Consider the following 19,222-nt stretch of genomic DNA (forward strand, 5'->3'; position numbering starts at 1 on the left):
TCTAAAAATTCATCAGTAAACAAAAGAAGAAGGGCAGAAATGGTGGATCCAACTTAGGAAAGCAGTGACCGGATATCCCAGACTGGCCATTTTGGAGAATGTTAGAGAGGTGGCAGTTCAGGTAATAGTCAGAAATGGAGGATGTCAGTAGGGTATAGGGTAGTATAGGTAATTGGGATAAAAAGGTAGAGACCATAACTTCAGGATATAAAGGCTTATTACTTAATAAAGACAAATGGAAACTCAGGGAAGAAGGGGAATTTACTGAAGAATTACAGGGCAAAGAAAAAGAAAATTCAAATGTGCCCTGTCTTAACCACTGATAGAATGCCAAGAAAAGTGAAACTATTTAAAATTAATTCTACACTAATTCTACTTAGAGCAGTCTTTGGTTAGAGACATTTGCCACGCAAAATAATGTGTACTGCTGGCTTAATTTTTCTATGACCACAATGTTGTAAATGCCATGTGTTGTTTTAAAAAATTGAATTAGCCTAAGGACAGGGAATATATATCTTGGTGTGTGATTTTCAGATTAGAATGTAAATGAAATCAATCTTTAAAATGTCTAGGTTATAGAAGATACAGGATTAAAGGTGGAGTATAATGTAGAACTGTTACTCTTATTATAGATGGTAATCAAGAGAACAATGAAGAATAACAAAGGAGTATTAGTACATTTTCTAACAGTTTAGACATAACAGGAATTAAGAATCCTACTAAATTATTAAGTGTTATTCATTGCTAGGAATTTAAAGTGAAGTAGAAAATATTCAAAAGAATTATTTAAGTCTTCATCTTTTATTTTAGAGAATGAACAGGTATTGTATAAAGATACAAGTAAAAATTAGAGATCTGCTTTAAAAAAATGAAACTAAAAATATTCATTCTGAAATACCTAATTTAGAATCTAAGTAGGGCCCTTTTGGTAGCCATTCTTCAAGATGGCCCCCTAAATTCACACTTGCTGGTATTCATCTTGTGTGGTTTCCTCGACACTGAATAGGGTTCACATATTTAATCAAATATTGTGCAAATAACAAATTAGGATGTTCAAATCTACATCATAAAAGACATTGCAGCCTATACCTTGCTCTCCTGGGTCACTCACCCTGGTGTAGCCAGCTGCCTTGCCATGAAGAGTCCCAAAAAGCCCTGTGGAAATATTCCTGAGGTGGGATCTGAGGCTTCTTGCTAACAGCCATCACTAACTTGCCCTTATGTCATTAGTTAGGATAACAGTCATTACCAGTGGCCCAAACTACTTAGTTATAGACCCAGCTAACAAATAAAATGTTATTTTGTTGCCCTTTGATCCACATCCACTTTACATCCTCTCTTTGTCCCTGGAAAAGAGTAAGGATGAGTGAGACAAATAAGGATCTAGGTATATATGAATCCCTAAAAATTATCCTGCTCACTCTTTTATTTTCCATATGTTTAAGTATTAAAACAGAATTTGGATTTCTTAATTATCTATAAATGCAATAAAATTAAACCTCTGTTAATAGCCCCAAATAATTATGCATAATTTGATACTATTTTATGTGATATTTTAAAATATATTTACATATGAAATGAGTATAAGCAATTCTTTTCATTATGAAAACTCCAAAATAATTTTCAGACATCTTAAGAATAAGATCTTGGCTTTTATTACATATGACAGTGAGCACTTATAAATTCTGAAATAGTTTTTATTTATCCTATTTTACACATATACATCGATATTATTAAGGGATGTAAAAGTTGTTATAACTGTTATATAAATGGAAATGAAATAAATTCCGGTGAATTCCTTCAGGGTCACTAAATAATGAGAACAGAACTCCTCACTTTGCAGCACTAAACAAAGATACATAAAATATCTACATTGTCATCTATGGTAGATAAATGGTTGTTCAAATCATACATTTTGATGTATAGAGAAAAACCTATTTCTCTTCCAGAAATATCATCGAGGGTCCTTATCCTGAAAACTGAAAGGTACACAAGAAACTGAATAGTATCACCAACAAAAAAGCTGAATGAAATAAAGATTGCAGTTTAAGAAGTAAGAAAGAGATTCTAGAACTGTTATTTCACTTTCTTCTTCCTAATCATATTTAACTATTTTAAATAATAATTCTAAGAAATTTCCAATATTATAAATGACTCAATATTAATTTGAAGGTAATTTAGGAAAAAATACAGTTAAAAAACTATTTACACAAAAATTAAACCTAGGAAATATGGAGTCTATGAAAGTATTTATTATTGAGACTAAATATGGAACTTGAATTTATACAATACTAACTCTAGACATTTCCACCTGGAAGTACAACAGAGATCTGAACAATTAATATTTCCTAAACCATAATTTGCTACCGTAATGCTATCTCTAAACTCCTTTATCTTTTGCATTATCTTACATTGAATAATGAGAGCAAAGAATCCCAGAATTGCCTCTGTTGGGTATCTGGCACATATCATTTCTCTCATTTACAACATCCAATTGACCTGGTAAATAACCCAATTTTATCCATTGGAAGTATCATTCGTTCAGACTCAGTATCATTTCTTTCCGGATTTAGATTCCCACCAGATCTTCTTACCCACTGCAGAATACAGTCCCACTTATCCCTTGAAAACATGAATATGATTATACCATCCTCTGATTAAAATCCTATAATGATTATTTATTTTCTCTATGCCTGTTCTCTTTGGCCAAATTCCTTACTGCTAATGAGTCCCCTCATGGCTTTGTCCCACACTTTCACAATTTAAAATTTACTTGCAGTTACCTAAATGTGTAATACTGCATCTAATCTCAGAGATTACTAATTTTGGCCCACAATGCCCTTCAATCAATCCACTTCCTGGGACCTGGCTAACTCCTGTAAGAGTGTTTTCTGTAAGAGTGTGTGTGTGAGAGACAGACAGAGGTGTGAGGGGGATGAAAGGAGAGACAGAAATAAACGGAGTTTCTAATTCTTGCAATTGTTTAATATTTGGTAAATGTTTTTATTTGTAGAATATGAGTTCAGTAGATTGAGTCAGTTTCCTTGTCCTGTTTAGTTTTCAAAATTAAGTTTTTATTAGGCATCGCTTCTTATTTGTAACTTTTCTTCTTATTGTTCTATCTCTGCACAGGCTACTACAGCCAGGTTCATTTCTACTTAATTACATTTCAAGGCAATTGTTTTAAGAGAACTAAACCAATAGCCAAGTTCATTTAAATAAAATATATTCTTCAGATGTTGAGGAAACTGCCCTCCTGGGAGCTCAGTGGTTTTTCCAGCGTTTTTGCAAATATACAAGTAGCACATAATGGCCTCAAAATATATAATGACCAGGAGATCGAAATAATTTCTTATGTAAAAAGAGATCTTGTTGATTTAAAATTTTATAAAGCTGCTACAATGCAAACTGATTACACATTAACTTTGGGATATGTGGCCTTCTATGATATTCTGTTGCACGGGACCAACTACAGTTAAGATCCAAAAATAACTTTTTGCAACCTTCTATCACAGAAGATCAAGATCAAATATCACTTTATCTCATTGCCATTATCAATTATCTTACAAACTTTTCCTCTACGTTTCCTCTTCAACTCACGTCCTCTATGTATTATCCTATGGTCATAAATTTAACAACTTTGTTACTTGAAATTAGTTCCAATATTTGTTTGTCATACCTCCCCACCTAATCTCTAAACTCAGATGAATTCCCAAATATGCTATCTCTGATCATTTATGTGGTCTTAAATGCATACCTTCAAAATCTCTGGCCTGAAAATTGAAATAGCCTTCTAAGGAATTAATATTTTCTGTTCAAAACTCCAGAACTCCAGCAAAGTGAGCATTCCTTAAATGCTACAATAATTTTCTAATATATCCTTTAAAAATCTATAATTCTTTACTGTTTTTTTTAAATAAAGTCCAAACCTTCAATCAAGGTATACAAAAATCCCTTCATAATTTGTTCCTAGACAATTTATCCAGAATTATCCTCCCCTTCTTTCACTTTCTTACATTCAATCCTCACACACACACAACTAACTGGTATTCATCAAAACCTTTTCTACTTTTGCCCTTCCCTCCTCTACTAGAAAAATCTAGTATCTATCAGAAAAATCTGATATTAAAGAAAATCTTTCGACCTTTATCATGATGCCTTTCCAACTGACCTCACCAGAGTCCTTCTTCCCTCTGTCCAATTGCACCTTCTGCAAGTCTCTGCCTAAACCCGGCTACTCTCATTGTGATTTTCTCACATTAAGCTTCATTCATTCAACCAATACCGCCTTGTCTCAAAGAAAAAGGTAACAAAGAAATACGAATTAATACTTCATGATAATTATCTAACGGGGAAATACATAAAGGTTTATAAAAGCATGACAGACATCAAAAGCCACTTTCTCCAGATGACACAAGCTGAAATCTAATCATTCTCTCTTCATCACCAAGGACAAGTTCTCAATTAATACTAAATTTTAAAAAATCTGAAGTGAATAAACCAAGTTCATAGAAAACGCTACCTTTAAACAGAATGTCTCTGAAAAGAAACGTTATTTTATTAACTGTGTTATGTCTGAATGGTGGCTATGTCCTGGAAGTGCTTGGACCCATATTCTTTTAAAAAAGAAAAAAGTTGTTCTTCCCCTGATAGATATTTTTCAGTTTTCAGTTAATCTGTTATAACTTTAGGTATTTATTTTTGTCAATAGATGCTTCATTTGAACACTGTTAGCCTTATAATACTTCATAAAATGTAAAAAAAAAAAAAAAAAGAAAGAAAAGAAAAGAAAACCTTATTCTTCTGGTACTGGTTTTAGATTGTATCCATATTGGTTTTTCCCTTATTTGATTTTTTAAGAGAACAAGTTATTTCACACACTGTCCCCCAATTCCTCACTTCTTCACAAGAGAGCAATACATCATGACTTCAAGCTACTAATTAATACTTTTACAACATAGATTGATGAGCCACCACAACTTCCCCGAAAGTATGTTAAGTCTTAGGATCTCCATTGTTGTTAATCATAAAAATACTGGTCTGTTGATTACATTTGATTGCATAATTCTATCCCAATTTAAGTTTCTGGCAAAATGCCAAACTTAAAAATCCATTCATTTATTTAATCGCAATCATAAATACAAGAACTATATTCAAAATTTTTATGCTATTAAAGTTCCCTCTAATATTCAATTGCTAAGTTCAGCAGCTTATGAAAAATGATTACAAGATTTATTTGCTTGTCAAATCATACATCAACTTCCTTCTGGGGGGCTGATTGTACTTCCTAGTACACCAAACTTACATTCTACTCTGTTATAGTCATGAACATTAAAATGGAGAGAAGGAGAGGCAGATATGTCAGTGGAGAACAAAACAGTAAACAGTCACCAAATTATGTGACTGCTGACCAGAAGACAGGTAAAAAAAGAAATTTGTCACAGTAATATAACTGCTATGTTTTCAAAGAAATAAGGTATTTATCTGGGAAGTTTCACAAATGTATTGTGGCTTCCACTGAATACTTTGTGGCATTTTCCTACCTACTCAGCATGTAATTTTGCAGGACTCTGTTGGGTATTTGGTGATAATGACACTTTGAAGTGAAGTTAGTAAACAGAGTATTTAGACAAGAGCTGCCTCCTACTCTTTTGAGAAAGGAGTCCCTTTTAATGCTATGATGCTGGGGAGAGAGTAGGTAAGCTATATCATGAAACTGCATTGGCCAGGCCCTAGTGAAGTAACCTTTGGTTCAAGTAGAATGGTTTTCATTTTTTTTAAGTTGGAAACTTATAGAAGACTGTAAAATTATCCTCATGTTTATAAGTATCATATTATACCCAATGCATACTGTTAAATTTAAAAGCCTACACAAAATCCAAGATTGAAGCTGGGATAGAAACAAGATTAGATTCAGAGATAAACAATGAAAGGATGGCTGGGCTATGATGCACTTAGCACAGCAAACTGATCATTTGGGGCGTGTTTTATTGAAGTAAAAGCAAAGGCCATTACCTCCAGATCTCTTAATACCACTCTATAGATTCTAAAAGAAAGTGAGGGCTAGTATAGACTAGATTTGTCGTACCCATGGTTCTGTCCTCCTCTGCACAGTGTCTGGCACATCAAAGAATAAACTATTAAAATGTTTTTAGAAGTGTATTCTATAATAAAATATAAAACAAATTTCTTCATGTCAATATATGTTATGTCTTTTATCCATCTGTTTCACGGTTTTCTTAAAAGGGATTACAGAAGATGTATAACATTTAGTTTTTTCTTGAATGTCCTAGGCTAGTACTTCATATGAAAGATTTAAATGCTTTAGCTCCTCAATAATTCTTTTAAATAATTTCAAAGGACTTGAAATTATAAAGACAGTGTGGTGAAATATGTTAATCATCAGTTCTAAAAATTAGGTTTATGGATTGACTTTATGACAAACCAGTTGTATGGCAATTATAGCTATTCCTGAGAACAGATGTGCATGAATATTTTATCATTGTCTTACTTAATGCAATTATATAAATGGGGCAACCATTGTACTCTTGGATTTTTTCTGATTATGTAATATTTCAGATGCTTGGATCTTTCATTCTACACATCACTGGGATTATTTCTTATAATGATTTGATAAGGTCTTATTGCAATTTACTAAGCTATCTTTTAAGATTATTTTTGTTCTGATGAATCTTTTGTTAGTGATATTCATAAACTTTGAGAGGGATGAAAATACAAAGGAGAAGTATGCCTTGAAAAATGTATTACAGGGGGTGGGGCAAGATGGCGAGGAGTAGGGTCCCCAAGTCACCTGTCCCCACCAATTTACCTAAATAACTTTCAAATTATCCTGCAAACCTACCAATTCAACTTGAGATTTAAAGAGAGAACAGCTGGAACGCTACAGAGAGAAGAGTTTGCGCTTCTAACAAGGATGGAAGGTTGGGAAAAAAAAAAAAAAAAAGAATCGAGTGGAGGGGCTCCCCCCCCCCCCCGGAGGAGCTGGCTAAGGCCCAGCGGTGAAATCCTCCAGGACAGGAAAGCCCAGTCCCAGAGAAGCAGGAACTTTAAAAAGAAAGGTGCTCAGCAGGGAAACCAGGCGGAACCGCAGGAGGGACAGTGGGGCCTCCAGGTTCCAGGGGTCACTGAGCGAGGAGTGCACTGGGGGAGAGCGCCCCACACCGCGGCCCATCTCGGTAAAGGGCTGGAGCGCCCGGCGGGGCCCCGGGGAGCAGCTCAGGCGGCGGCTCTGGGTACAGAGGGCTGCACCTGCTGCCTTCGGAGCCGCGGCCCCGGGAGCAGGATTCCAGCAGCGCAGGCCCTGGGTCCCAGGGCTCCAGGGGACACAGCCGGGATCCTGCGCTCCTCCTGGATAGGTGGAGGCGGGGAGGGCCCAGGACAGCAAGGACGCTCCTGCCCCCAGGTGCCTCCAGCTGTGCAGGTCACCTCCCCCCCCCCCCTCCCCGAGCATCCAGGCCAGTACGGACTGGGAGACTGCGGCGGTTACTGCAGGAGCTGACGCCAGGGCTGGGGACCTGGCCTCCACCACTGTTGTCGTTCCTCCTGGTGTCACCGTGTGCCTGGGAGGGAGGGGCCACCAGGGAACAGGGGCCTCACGGGGTCAACAGCTCCCACTGAGTTCAGCACCTGGCGGGGGGTGGGGCAGCTCCCCCAGGTGCAAACACCTGAGAGTCAGCACATCAGGCCCCTCCCCCCTCCCCAGAAGTCGAGCTGGAAGGACTGGGGAAGAGCAAGTTCTTGGCTGAGCAGCGCTGGAAAGCTCCAGGGGAAGTCGAGGGACTTACAATATAAAGAACCAGAGGATACCCCCCTCCATGTTTTTGTTTTTTTTTTCTTTTTCTTCCTTTTTCCAATACAACTGGTTTTTAGTCACTCTGCAGTGAGCAAAATGACTAGAAAAAAGAACTCACCACAAAAGAAAGAAACAGTCCTCTCTCCCACAGAGTTACAGAATTTGGATTACAATTCGATATCAGAAAGCCAATTCAGAAACACAATTATAAAGCTACAGGTGGCTCTAGAAGAAAATCATAAAGGATTCAAGAGACTCAGGACTCCAGAATTTAGATCTAATCAGGCAGAAATTAAAAAACAATTAAATGAGATGCAAACCAAACTGGAGGTCCTAACGATGAGGGTTAATGAGGTAGAAGAATGACTGAGAGACAAAGTACACAAGTTGACGGCAAGGAAGGAAGCTGAGGAAAAAAGAGAAAAACAATGAAAAGACCATGAGGAAAGGTTAAGGGAAATAAATGACAGCCTCAGAAGGAAAAAATCTATATTTAAAGGGGGTTCAAGAGGGCGCCAAAAGGGACAGAGGACCAGAAAGTGTATTTGAACAAATCACAGCTGAGAACTTCCCTGACTTGGGGAGGGAAACAGGCATTCAGATCCAGGAGATAGAGAGGTCCCCCCTGAAATCAATAAAAACTGTTTAACACCTTGACACTTGATAGTGAAACTTGCAAATTCCAAAGATAAAGAGAAAATCCTTAAAGCAGCAAGAGACAAGAGATTCTTAACTTATATGGGGAGAAAAAAAAAAAACTTATATGGGGAGAAATATTAGATTAACAGCAGACCTCTCCACAGACACCTGGCAGGCCAAAAAGTGCTGGCAGGATATATTCAGGGTACTAAATGAGAACATGCAGCGAAGAATACTATATCCAGCAAGGCTCTCATTTGGAATAGATAAAGAGCTTCCAAGATAGGCAGAAACTGAAAGAATATGTGGCCACCAAACCAGCTCTGCAAGAAATATTAAGGGGGCTCTGTAAAAGAAAAAGGATGCCCAAAGTGATAATCCACAAAAACAGGGACTGAATAGGTATTATGATAACATTAAATTCATATCTTTCAGTAGTTACTCTGAACGTGAATGGGCTTAATGATCCCATCAAAAGACAGGGTTTCAGACTGGATAAAAAAAGCAAGACCCATCTATTTGCTGCCTACAAGAGACTCACTTGAGACCTAAGGACATGTATGGCCTGAAAATGAAAGGTGGAGAACCATTTACCATTCAAATGGTCCTCAAAAGAAAGCAGGGGTAGCAATCCTCATATCAGATAAATTAAACTTTATCCCAGACTGTAGTAAGAAATGAAAAGGGACACTACATCATACTTAAAGGATCTATCCAATAAGAGGACCTAACAATCATGAATATTTATGCCCCTAATGTGGGAGCTGCCAAGTATATCAAACAATTCTTAACCAAAGTGAAGACATATTTAGACAGTAATACACTAATACTGGGAGACTTCAACACAACGCTTTCTACAAATGACAGATATTCTAAGCACATCTCCAAAGAAACTCTACCTCTTTGCAGATAACATGATACTGTACATAGAAAAACCAAAAGACTCCACCCCAAGATTGCTGGAACTCATACAGCAATTTGGCATTGTGGCAGGATACAAAATTAATTCCCAGAAGTCAGTGGCATTTCTATACACTAACAATGAGACTGAAGAAAGAGAAATTAAGGAGTCAATCCCATTTACAATTGCTCTCAAAAGCATAAAATACCTAGGAATAAACCTAACCAAAGAGGTAAAGGATCTATACCCTAAAAAGTACAGAATACTTCTGAAAGAAATTGAGGAAGACACAAAGAGATGGAAAAATATTCCATGCTCATGGATTGGAAGAATTAATATTGTGAAAATGTCAATGCTACCCAGGGCAATTTACACATTTAATGCAATCCCTATCAAATAACATGAACTTTCTTCAGAGAGTTGGAACAGATAATCTTAAGATTTGTGTGGAATCAGAAAAGACCCCGAAGAGCCAGGGGAATATTGAAAAAGAAAACCGTAGCTGGGGGCATCACAATGCCGGTTCAGGTTGTACTACAAAACTGTGATCATCAAGACAGTGTGGTACTGGCACAAAAACAGACACATAGATCAATGGAGCAGAATAGAGCACCCTGAAATGGGACCTCTTCTGTATGGTCAACTAATATTTGCCAAAGTAAGAAAGACTATCCACTGGAAAAAGGACAGTCTCTTCAATAAATGGTGCTGGGAAACCTGGACATCCACATGCAGAAGAATGAAACTAGACCACTCTCTTGCACCATACACAAAGATAAACTCAAAATGGATGAAAGATCTAAATGTGAGACAAGAATCCATCAAAATCCTAGAGGAGCACACAGGCAACACACTTTTTGAACTTGGCCACAGCAACTTCTTGCAAGATACATCTATGAAGGCAAGGAAAACAAAAGCAAAATTGAACTATTGGGGCTGAATCAAGATAAAAAGCTTCTGCACAGCAAGAGAAACAGTCAACAAAACTAAAAGACAGCCTATAGAATGGGAGAAGATATTTGCAAATGATGTATGTATCAGATAAAGGGCTAGTATCCAATATCCATAAAGAACTTATTAAACTCAACAGCAAAGAAACAAACAATCCAATCATGAAATGGGCAAAAGACATGAAGAGAAATCTCACAGAGGAAGACATAGACATGGCCAACAAGCACGTGAGAAAATGCTCCGCATCCCTTGCCATCAAAAGCACAATGAGATACCACCTCACACCAGTGAGAATGGTGAAAATACTAATCAAAATACACAATGAGATACCACCTCACAACAGTGAGAATGGTGAAAATTAATAAGACTGGAAACCACAAATGTTTGAGAGAATGTGGAGAAACGGGAAGCCTCTTGCACTGTTGGTGGGAATGTGAACTGGTGCAGCCACTCTGGAAAACTGTGTGGAAACTTTGAGGACAAAGAATTTAAAATAGAGCTACCCTATGACCAAGCAATTGCACTGCTGAGGATTTATCCCAAAGATACAGATGCAGTGAAACGGCAGGACACCTGTACCCAATGTTTATAGCAGCAATGTCTACAATAGCCAAACTGTGGAAAGAGCCTCGGTGTCCATCAAAAGATGAATGAATAAAGAAGATTGTGGTATATGTATACAATGGAATATTACTCAGCCATTAGAAATGACAAATACCCACCATTTCCTTCAACATGGATGGAACTGGAGGGTATTATGCTGAGTGAAGTACATGAATCAGAGAAGGGCAAACATTATATGGTCTCATTCATTTGGGGGATATAAAAAATAGTGAAAGGAAATAAAGGGGAAAGGAGAGAAAATGAGTGGCAGATATCAGTGAGGGTGACAGAGCATGAGAGACTCCTACTTCTGGGAAACGAACAAGGGAGAGTGGAAAGAGAAGTGTGTGGGGGATGGGGTGACTGGTTGATGGACACTGAGGGGGGCACTTGATGGGATGACTACTGGGTGTTATGCTATATTTTGGCATATTGAACTCCAATAAAAATATATACAAAAAATAAAAACATAAAAAATAAAAATGTATTACAAAATAATCTAGTAGTTTAGTTTTTGCCTCATGTATGTTCCATATCTTGTAAAAATCTGTTGGAAGTACATAATAGCAACTAAAGTGTATAAAATAGATGAGGTTCAAAGAAGTATTATGCTTTATTCTTTACAAATATGAAATATTTAAGAATGCTGTTAATATTCCACAAAAGATATATGACAAATGTAAGACTAAATTTTTCTGGTAAATTAATAATTTATAGATACAAGTAACTGTTCTCAAATGTACATATTTCCCCTTTATTCTCTACTTTTTAATGATTGTTACTCTAATTTATTTTCTGTACTTTCACTTTTTAAATATCTTTATATGATATTAGAAAAGCAGTACATATACAAACATATACAAAAGTCAAGAACTTATTAGCAGCTTCATTATGTCTCATATAAAGCTTATACTTGTATATATCTACTTGATATGTATAAGTTCAGAAATATCCTTTGTTATATCCAGAATAGACTGTATATTTTATATATACTTTCAAAGCAGGAAATGTACAACCAAAAGCTGCTGAGTGATTATTTAAGCCTATATGTGATTAAATTGGTCTTAATTTAGAACGACTCTTTAAACTGTGTAGCATATTAATAAATGGGAGTACTTCCTGATTACTCAGAGACATTGTAGCATATTTATAACACCCCTAAATGATGCATTTTAGCAGCTCCCAATAAAGCAGTCCTATTAAATTTGGCTTCTAGAAACTTAAATAAGATTTAATTCATTTTGTTGACTTCCAGGGAAGATGACAGAATAGAAGGAACCTAAACTCACCTCTTCCACAGATACAACTAGATAACACTCACATCAGTATGAAAAACTACTAACAACCCACAGACTGACAGAACAGACTCTCTATAGCTAAGCTAGAGAAGAGGCCACATTAAAAAACTGTAGGAAGAATGGAGACACAGGTGGAAAGTAAACTGACCTGTGAGACTGTCCATGGGAAAGAGAGTGACCCAGGAATGGAGAAGGAAGAGGAGCAGAGTCTACACTGGGCACCTCGGGCACAAGAGACCCACACTGGAAAGATGAATCCCCATGATATTTGGCTTTGAAAACCAGAGGGGCTTAAATTTTATTTCTTACAATCAGTGGGGCTTATCACCTATAACTTTAAAAATCAGTGGGTACTGCTCTGGGAGCCTGAGGAGATAGGAAACTCGGTACCTGCCCTTACTGAGACAGCACAACAAACAACTCCTCGGAGATATGGAAGCAACAGTTTGAAAAATGACTAGGGTAAATGGAAAGCAGATTTATTCACTAATCCTAAAACTTGTGGTGGAAGGGCAAGGATCTCTGGGAGAATCCTCCAAGGACAAAGGAGCTGGTGGGTTCCATTTCCCTCCCCTGCTCCCTAGTCTAGATTTGCTGACACCTGTGGAAACCAGCACAGACTGATCACTCTTTGCCTAACTTGACAGCAATGTACCTTACTCTCCCACTCTTCTGTGGACTAGCCCCCTACAACTCGACCTCAATAGCTCTCCAAATCAGTGCCAGGGATTGTTCAATGGCAGTCATACACAAGCCTTGCTACCACTGTATGCCACACCCCTGTGCTCATCTATGGACCTAGCAGAAGTATATCCAAAGCAGCTATGGGTCCCCTCCCATGGCAGATCAGTACAAATCTTCCTAACACTGCATGCTCCAGTCCTGTGTTCTCCTGTGGACCTGACCCCTCCCAAACTGCCCTCTGCAAAAGTCCATCCAAATTGATACCACAATTATGGCATTGTACAAACAGCCCTAAGAGGGCCCAGCACCACTCCAAAGTGACTGGCCAGATGGAAAGAGGAAGATAACCACACACACTCCAGTTTAATTGCAGCCCCAGTAGTAGGCTGAAGGAACACATCTCTTCTCATTCCAGGCCCCACACACCAAGGAAACCTTTTCAGGGGACAATATAAAGAGAGTTCCCTGCATCTCACTGCTACCATAGCTCTGGCAAACATCTGATCTCAGTTTAAGAGCAATGCAACCTAAGACTGGCTCATTAACAACACAGGGACAGAACCCTGCTTGCAACAGGCAAAGAGAACCATTGCAGAAAATCGGACTGAAGGCAAACATAACTCAAGCACAATAGCAGGGTGCACACACCATGCATAGGAGACACCCCTGAAGTGCCAGGTTCTGGTGAACAGGGGACAATGCAGTACAAGGCATGGCAGGACCTCTTCTTTACAAAGCCACTACTTTCAAGAAACAGACACAGAGTTAGACAAAATGAGGAGACAAGGACTATGCCCCAGATGAAAGAACAGAACAAAATCACAGCAAGAGAGCTAAATGGAACAGAGATAATATGTCTCATAGGCAATTTAAAATAATAGTCATAAATATACTAGGCTTGAGAAAAGAGTGGAGGACTTTAGTGAGACACTCAAAAAGAGACAGAAAGCATGAAAAAGACCCAATAAGAGATGAACTCAATACATGAAATTAAAAACACACTAGAGGGAATAAACAGTAGACTAAAGCAAGCAGGGATGGATGAACAACCTGGAAGACAGTGTGATGGAAATCAATCAAGATGAACAGAAGAAAAAAAATATTACTAAAAAAGAATATATTAAAGCAACTCAGTGACACCACTAAGTGTAATAACATTTGCATTACAGGAATCCTGAAAGGAAGAGAGAAAAGGGATCAAAAAATTTATCTGAAGATATAACAGCTATAAACTTCCCTAACCTGGGGAAGGAAACAAACAAATCCATATCCGTGAGGCACAGAGAACCTCCAAAAAAATCAACCTGAGGAAGTTCACATCAGGACACAGTAATTAGAATAGCAAAAAGTAATGATAAAGCAAGAATTTTTAAAGCAGCAAGAAAATAGTTACACACAAGGGAAACCTCAGAACGCATTCAGCTGATTTCTCAGCAGAAACTTTGCAGACTACAACAGAATGACATGATACATTCATAATGCTGATAGAAAAAAACAACCAAACAAACAAAGAAACCCTACCACCTTACAACTAAGAATACTGTATCTAGAAAGCCTCTCAATCAGAATAGAAGGATAAAGAGTTTCCCAAACAAAAGTTAAAGGAATTCATGACCACTAAACCAGTTCTATAAGAAATGATTAAGGGAACTCTTTGAGTGGAAAAGAAGAACGATAAGCAGGAGTAAGAAAGGTAGGAAGCACAAAGCAGTAAAACTAAGTATATCCACAACAATAAGTTAAGAGATTCACACACAAAATAAATAAATATAAAAATTTTAAAAAGGATGTATAGTATGACATCATATATCTAAACCACTGGTGGGTGAGGGGGAGAAATAAAAAATTAGTGCTTTTAGGTTCAAACTTTTTTAAAAAAGATTTATTTATGAGGAAAAGAGAGAGAGCACATGCACATGAGGGTGGGGTGAAGCAGCAAGGGAGAGGGAGAGAAAGTCTTAAGCAGACTCCATGCTGAGCATGAGGTCCAACCAGGGCTTGATCTCATAACCCTGAGGTCATAACCTGAGCCAAAACCAAGAGTTGGACACTCAACTGGCTGTGCCACCCAGAAGAGGTACATACTTAGGTGATCATCAACTTAATATAGACTCCTATATGCATAAGATATTACATATAAGCCTAACAGTAACCACAAATCTTGAGCTGGTAATAGGTATGCAAGAAAAATCATAAAAGAGTGATGCCTGGGTGACTCAGAGGTTAAGCACCTGCCTTCCGCCCAAGGCATGATCCTGAAGTCCCGGGATTGAGTCCCACATCAGGCTCCCTGCATGGAGTCTGCTTCTCTCTCTCTGCCTGTTTTTCTCCCTCCCTCTCTCTCTCTGTCTCTCATGAATAAATAAATAAAATCTTTTAAAAAAGATCATAAGAGAAAGGAATCAAAGTATATCACTAAAGAAAGCCAAAACACAGTGAAAAACAGAGAGCAAGAGAAGAAACAGAGAGAAGAGCTACAAAAACAACCATAAAACAAGTAACAAAATGGCAATACGTATATATCTATCAATAATCATTTTGAATGTAAATGGGCTAAATGCTCTGATAAAAAACATAGGGAATGGATGGAATAGACGAAAAAAGCAAGACTCATCTATACTCTGCCTACAAATGATTCATTTCAGTCCTGCAGACACATACAGACTGAAAGTGAAGGGATGGAATAACATCTATCATGCAAATGGAAGGGGAAGAATTCCAGGGTAGCAACACTTATATTGCACTAAGTAGACTTTAAAATAAAGACTACGACAAGACACAAAGAAAACGTAATAGATCACCAGATAGATGTAACATATAGAACATTCTACCCAGAAACAGCAGAATACACATTCTGTTCAAATGTACATGAAACATTTTTCAGAATAGATCACATGATAGGCCACAAAATAAGTCTCAACAAATTCAAAAAGATCAGAATTATACCATGCATTTTTTTCCAACCACAATTGTATAGAACTAGAAATCACCACAAGAAAAAAACTTGGAAGCAACACAAATACAGAGGTTAAATAACATTTTACTAAATGATGAATAGGTCAACCAAGAAATTCAAGAGAAAACCAAAACATGGAGACAAGTGAAAATGAAAACACAATGATCTAGAATCTTGGGATGTAGCAACCCAAAAGCAAATGACTCAATTAAAAAATGGGCAGAAGATACAAACAGGCATTTCTCCAAAGATGACACACAGATATCCAACAGACATGTGAAAAAATGCTCAACATTAGTCCGCATAAGGGAATGCAAATCAAAACCACAATGAGATAACACCTCATACCTGTCAGACTGGCTAAAACCAACAACACAAGAATCAAATGTTAGCGAGGTTGTGGAGAAAAAGGAACACTTGTGCACTGTTAGTGGGATGTGATGTGGCCATTGTGGAAAACATGGAGTTTCCTCAAAAATTTAAAATAGAATCACCCCATGATTCACTTATTCTACTACTGGGTATTTACCCAAAGAATATGCAAACATTAGTTGAAAAAGTTAGATGCATCCCTACATTTATTGGAGCATTATTTACAATAGTCAAAATATGGAGGCAACACAGGTATCTATGGACAGGTGAACGGATAAAGAAAAAAGTGGTATAAACATATAATGGAGTATCACTCAGCCGTAAAAGGAAATGAAATCTTGCCATTTGCAACAATATGAATGGATCTAGAAGGTATAATGCTAAATGAAACAAGTTATTCAGAGAAAGATAAATAGCATGATTTCAATCATATATGGAATTTAAGAAACAAAATGAGCAATCAAAGAAAAAAAGAGATAAACCAAAAAAATAGATTTCCTGAGTATAAAGAACACATTGGTGGTTACCAGAGGGGAAGTGGGTGGGAAAATGTGTGAATAAGTGAAGAGGATTAAGAGTAAACTTGTCATGATGAACACTGAGTAATATAGAATTACTGTATTCTATAGTAATATAGAATTGTTGTATCACTATATTATATCTGAAATGAGTGTTATGCTATTTTAATTGTACTGGAATTAAAAATAAATAAATAAAAATAATTCATTTTATTGTTTACTTGTCCCTGAAATCCAATACTATGAAGAAATGTTTAACTAAAGTTGAATTTAAAATTTTGTGTTGAATATAGAATCACATAATTAATTTATTTACTTATTTTAAACTCTATTTGAGAGAGAGAGAGCATGAGTGGCAATGGGGGTGAGAGTCAGAGGGAGAAGTAGACCCCCCATCGAGTAGAGAGCCTGACATGGGACTCCATGGACTCCAGGACTCCAAGGACTCCAAGATCCCAGGACTCCAAGATCATGACCGGAGCTGAAGGCAGACAGTTAACTGACTGGGCCACCCAGGTGCTAGAATCACGTAACTATTTTAATAATAATCTTGTAGAATTATATTTATTCTCTGAGATTAATTTAAATTTTCAGTGTATTTTCTTCAGCATCACTGTATGAAGACTCCACCTATATTTATTTTAACATAGAAAATAATCAGAAGATATAGAGTAAATTATCTCAAGCTTATTAAAAGTCACTAATGGTGTTTGAATTTAAAATGATCAAAATATCTTCAGTCTCATTGTTGCCTGATATAATTAGTTTGGTCCAAGAGAAAGCATGAGTTCTATTAAAAACTTAGTTTTATTCCATTTCAAATATGTTTATTGATACATACTTTTAAATCCCTTTCTGTTTTTACTGGTGATGCATTACAAAAATTGATATATGTTCTAATCGCCTATTCGCCTTTGAGGAAAGAATCCCTCACCCTAAATAATAGGAGATAGCCAAACACGGGACATTCCCTAACATCTAAGTTTTAAATTTATTTAAATATATTTTGATAATGGTTTGGATCAAAAATACAATTACCTAATTCTTATCATCCTTTGTTGAATAATACTTTCAATATAATAGCACATTCATCACTATAAGATGTTTTGTTGATTCAGTTATATTTATCACTCTGTATGTTTGAGGGTAATCTGATTATTTTCATTATCCTATATTTTTAACATATTACAGTTGTTTTTATATCTTCATTACTCTATAATAAAAGAATGAGGGACACCTGAGTGACTCAGTGGTTGGGCATCTGCCTTCAGCTCAGGACGTGACCCTGGAGCCCGGAATCAAGTCCCACATCGGGCTCCCTGCATGGAGCCTACTTCTCCCTCTGCCTGTCTCTGCCTCTCTGTGTCTCTCATGAATAAATAAATAAAATCTTTAAAAAAAATAAAAGAATGATTTTGTGGTTACATTTTCCAGAAGAATTCAGCATCATTGATAATGAAATTATCAAATATCATTAAACTTCATTGTTATCCAAAAAAATTAACATCTTAACATATTCAGTACCCCCATCAAGAAATGTGATGCCTTTTCCCATTATTAATGCCTTTGAGTTTGGGTGTTGTTGTTGTTGTTTTTGCAGCAATTTGAAGGTTTTTTTATAATAATCCTCAACATGATAAATAAGAAGCTCTATCATCTGACACTACCCTATTTTTATGCTTGTTATTGAAACTCTCAAACTATAAAACACATTTTAAGACATTTTCATATTAACTTCCTCAGTGGTTATATAGCTTTTCGATCATAGAATTTGACATCATCATAGTCTATGGCTCATCTGCTCAGAAATGTGCTTATGCAAAAATACTTGGGATTTACTACATCATTTACACACAGATTATGTTCCATAGCCCTCTGGGTATACAAATTTATTCTTACTAATTTTTTCTAATCTATGAATGTGCTTAGGTTTACTTTATATCTAACTGAATTTTTAAATTAATTCTCACAAAACTTGTGGATTCAAATGGTATCAAGTACAAGTTTGATAATTTTATCTCCTGCTTTCATATAATTACACTTATATATAAAACTGGTCAAAACTTTCAAAACAATACTTTATTGTGAAATCTGGAAAATAGAAACTTGTGTATGACTTTTTTTTTAATCCACTCCTTTGATATGACCAATTGCCTATAAAACAACTAAACAAAACAACTATGTGCTTTAAACTAAGGATGATAGCCACACACCAAAAACACTTTGAATAATGTATACTCTACTGCAGATGAATTTGATTGAAGAAGGGTTGACCGAACACATAATTTACAAGGAATATCCCAGTGATAATTTACATGGAAAATATAGAAGGGATCTTATCAAAATTTGAATACTATATCTCTAAACTTTGAAAAATGAGATATTAGTAGATTTTGGAGGGGATGGAGATCTTGCTTATTTTAACAGTAACCAAGATAATGAAAACTAGGGATTGAGGTACATAGGATTATCAAACTATCAAAAATG

This window comes from Canis aureus, chromosome 18, assembly GCF_053574225.1.
Source record: "Canis aureus isolate CA01 chromosome 18, VMU_Caureus_v.1.0, whole genome shotgun sequence".
NCBI lineage: Eukaryota > Metazoa > Chordata > Mammalia > Carnivora > Canidae > Canis > Canis aureus.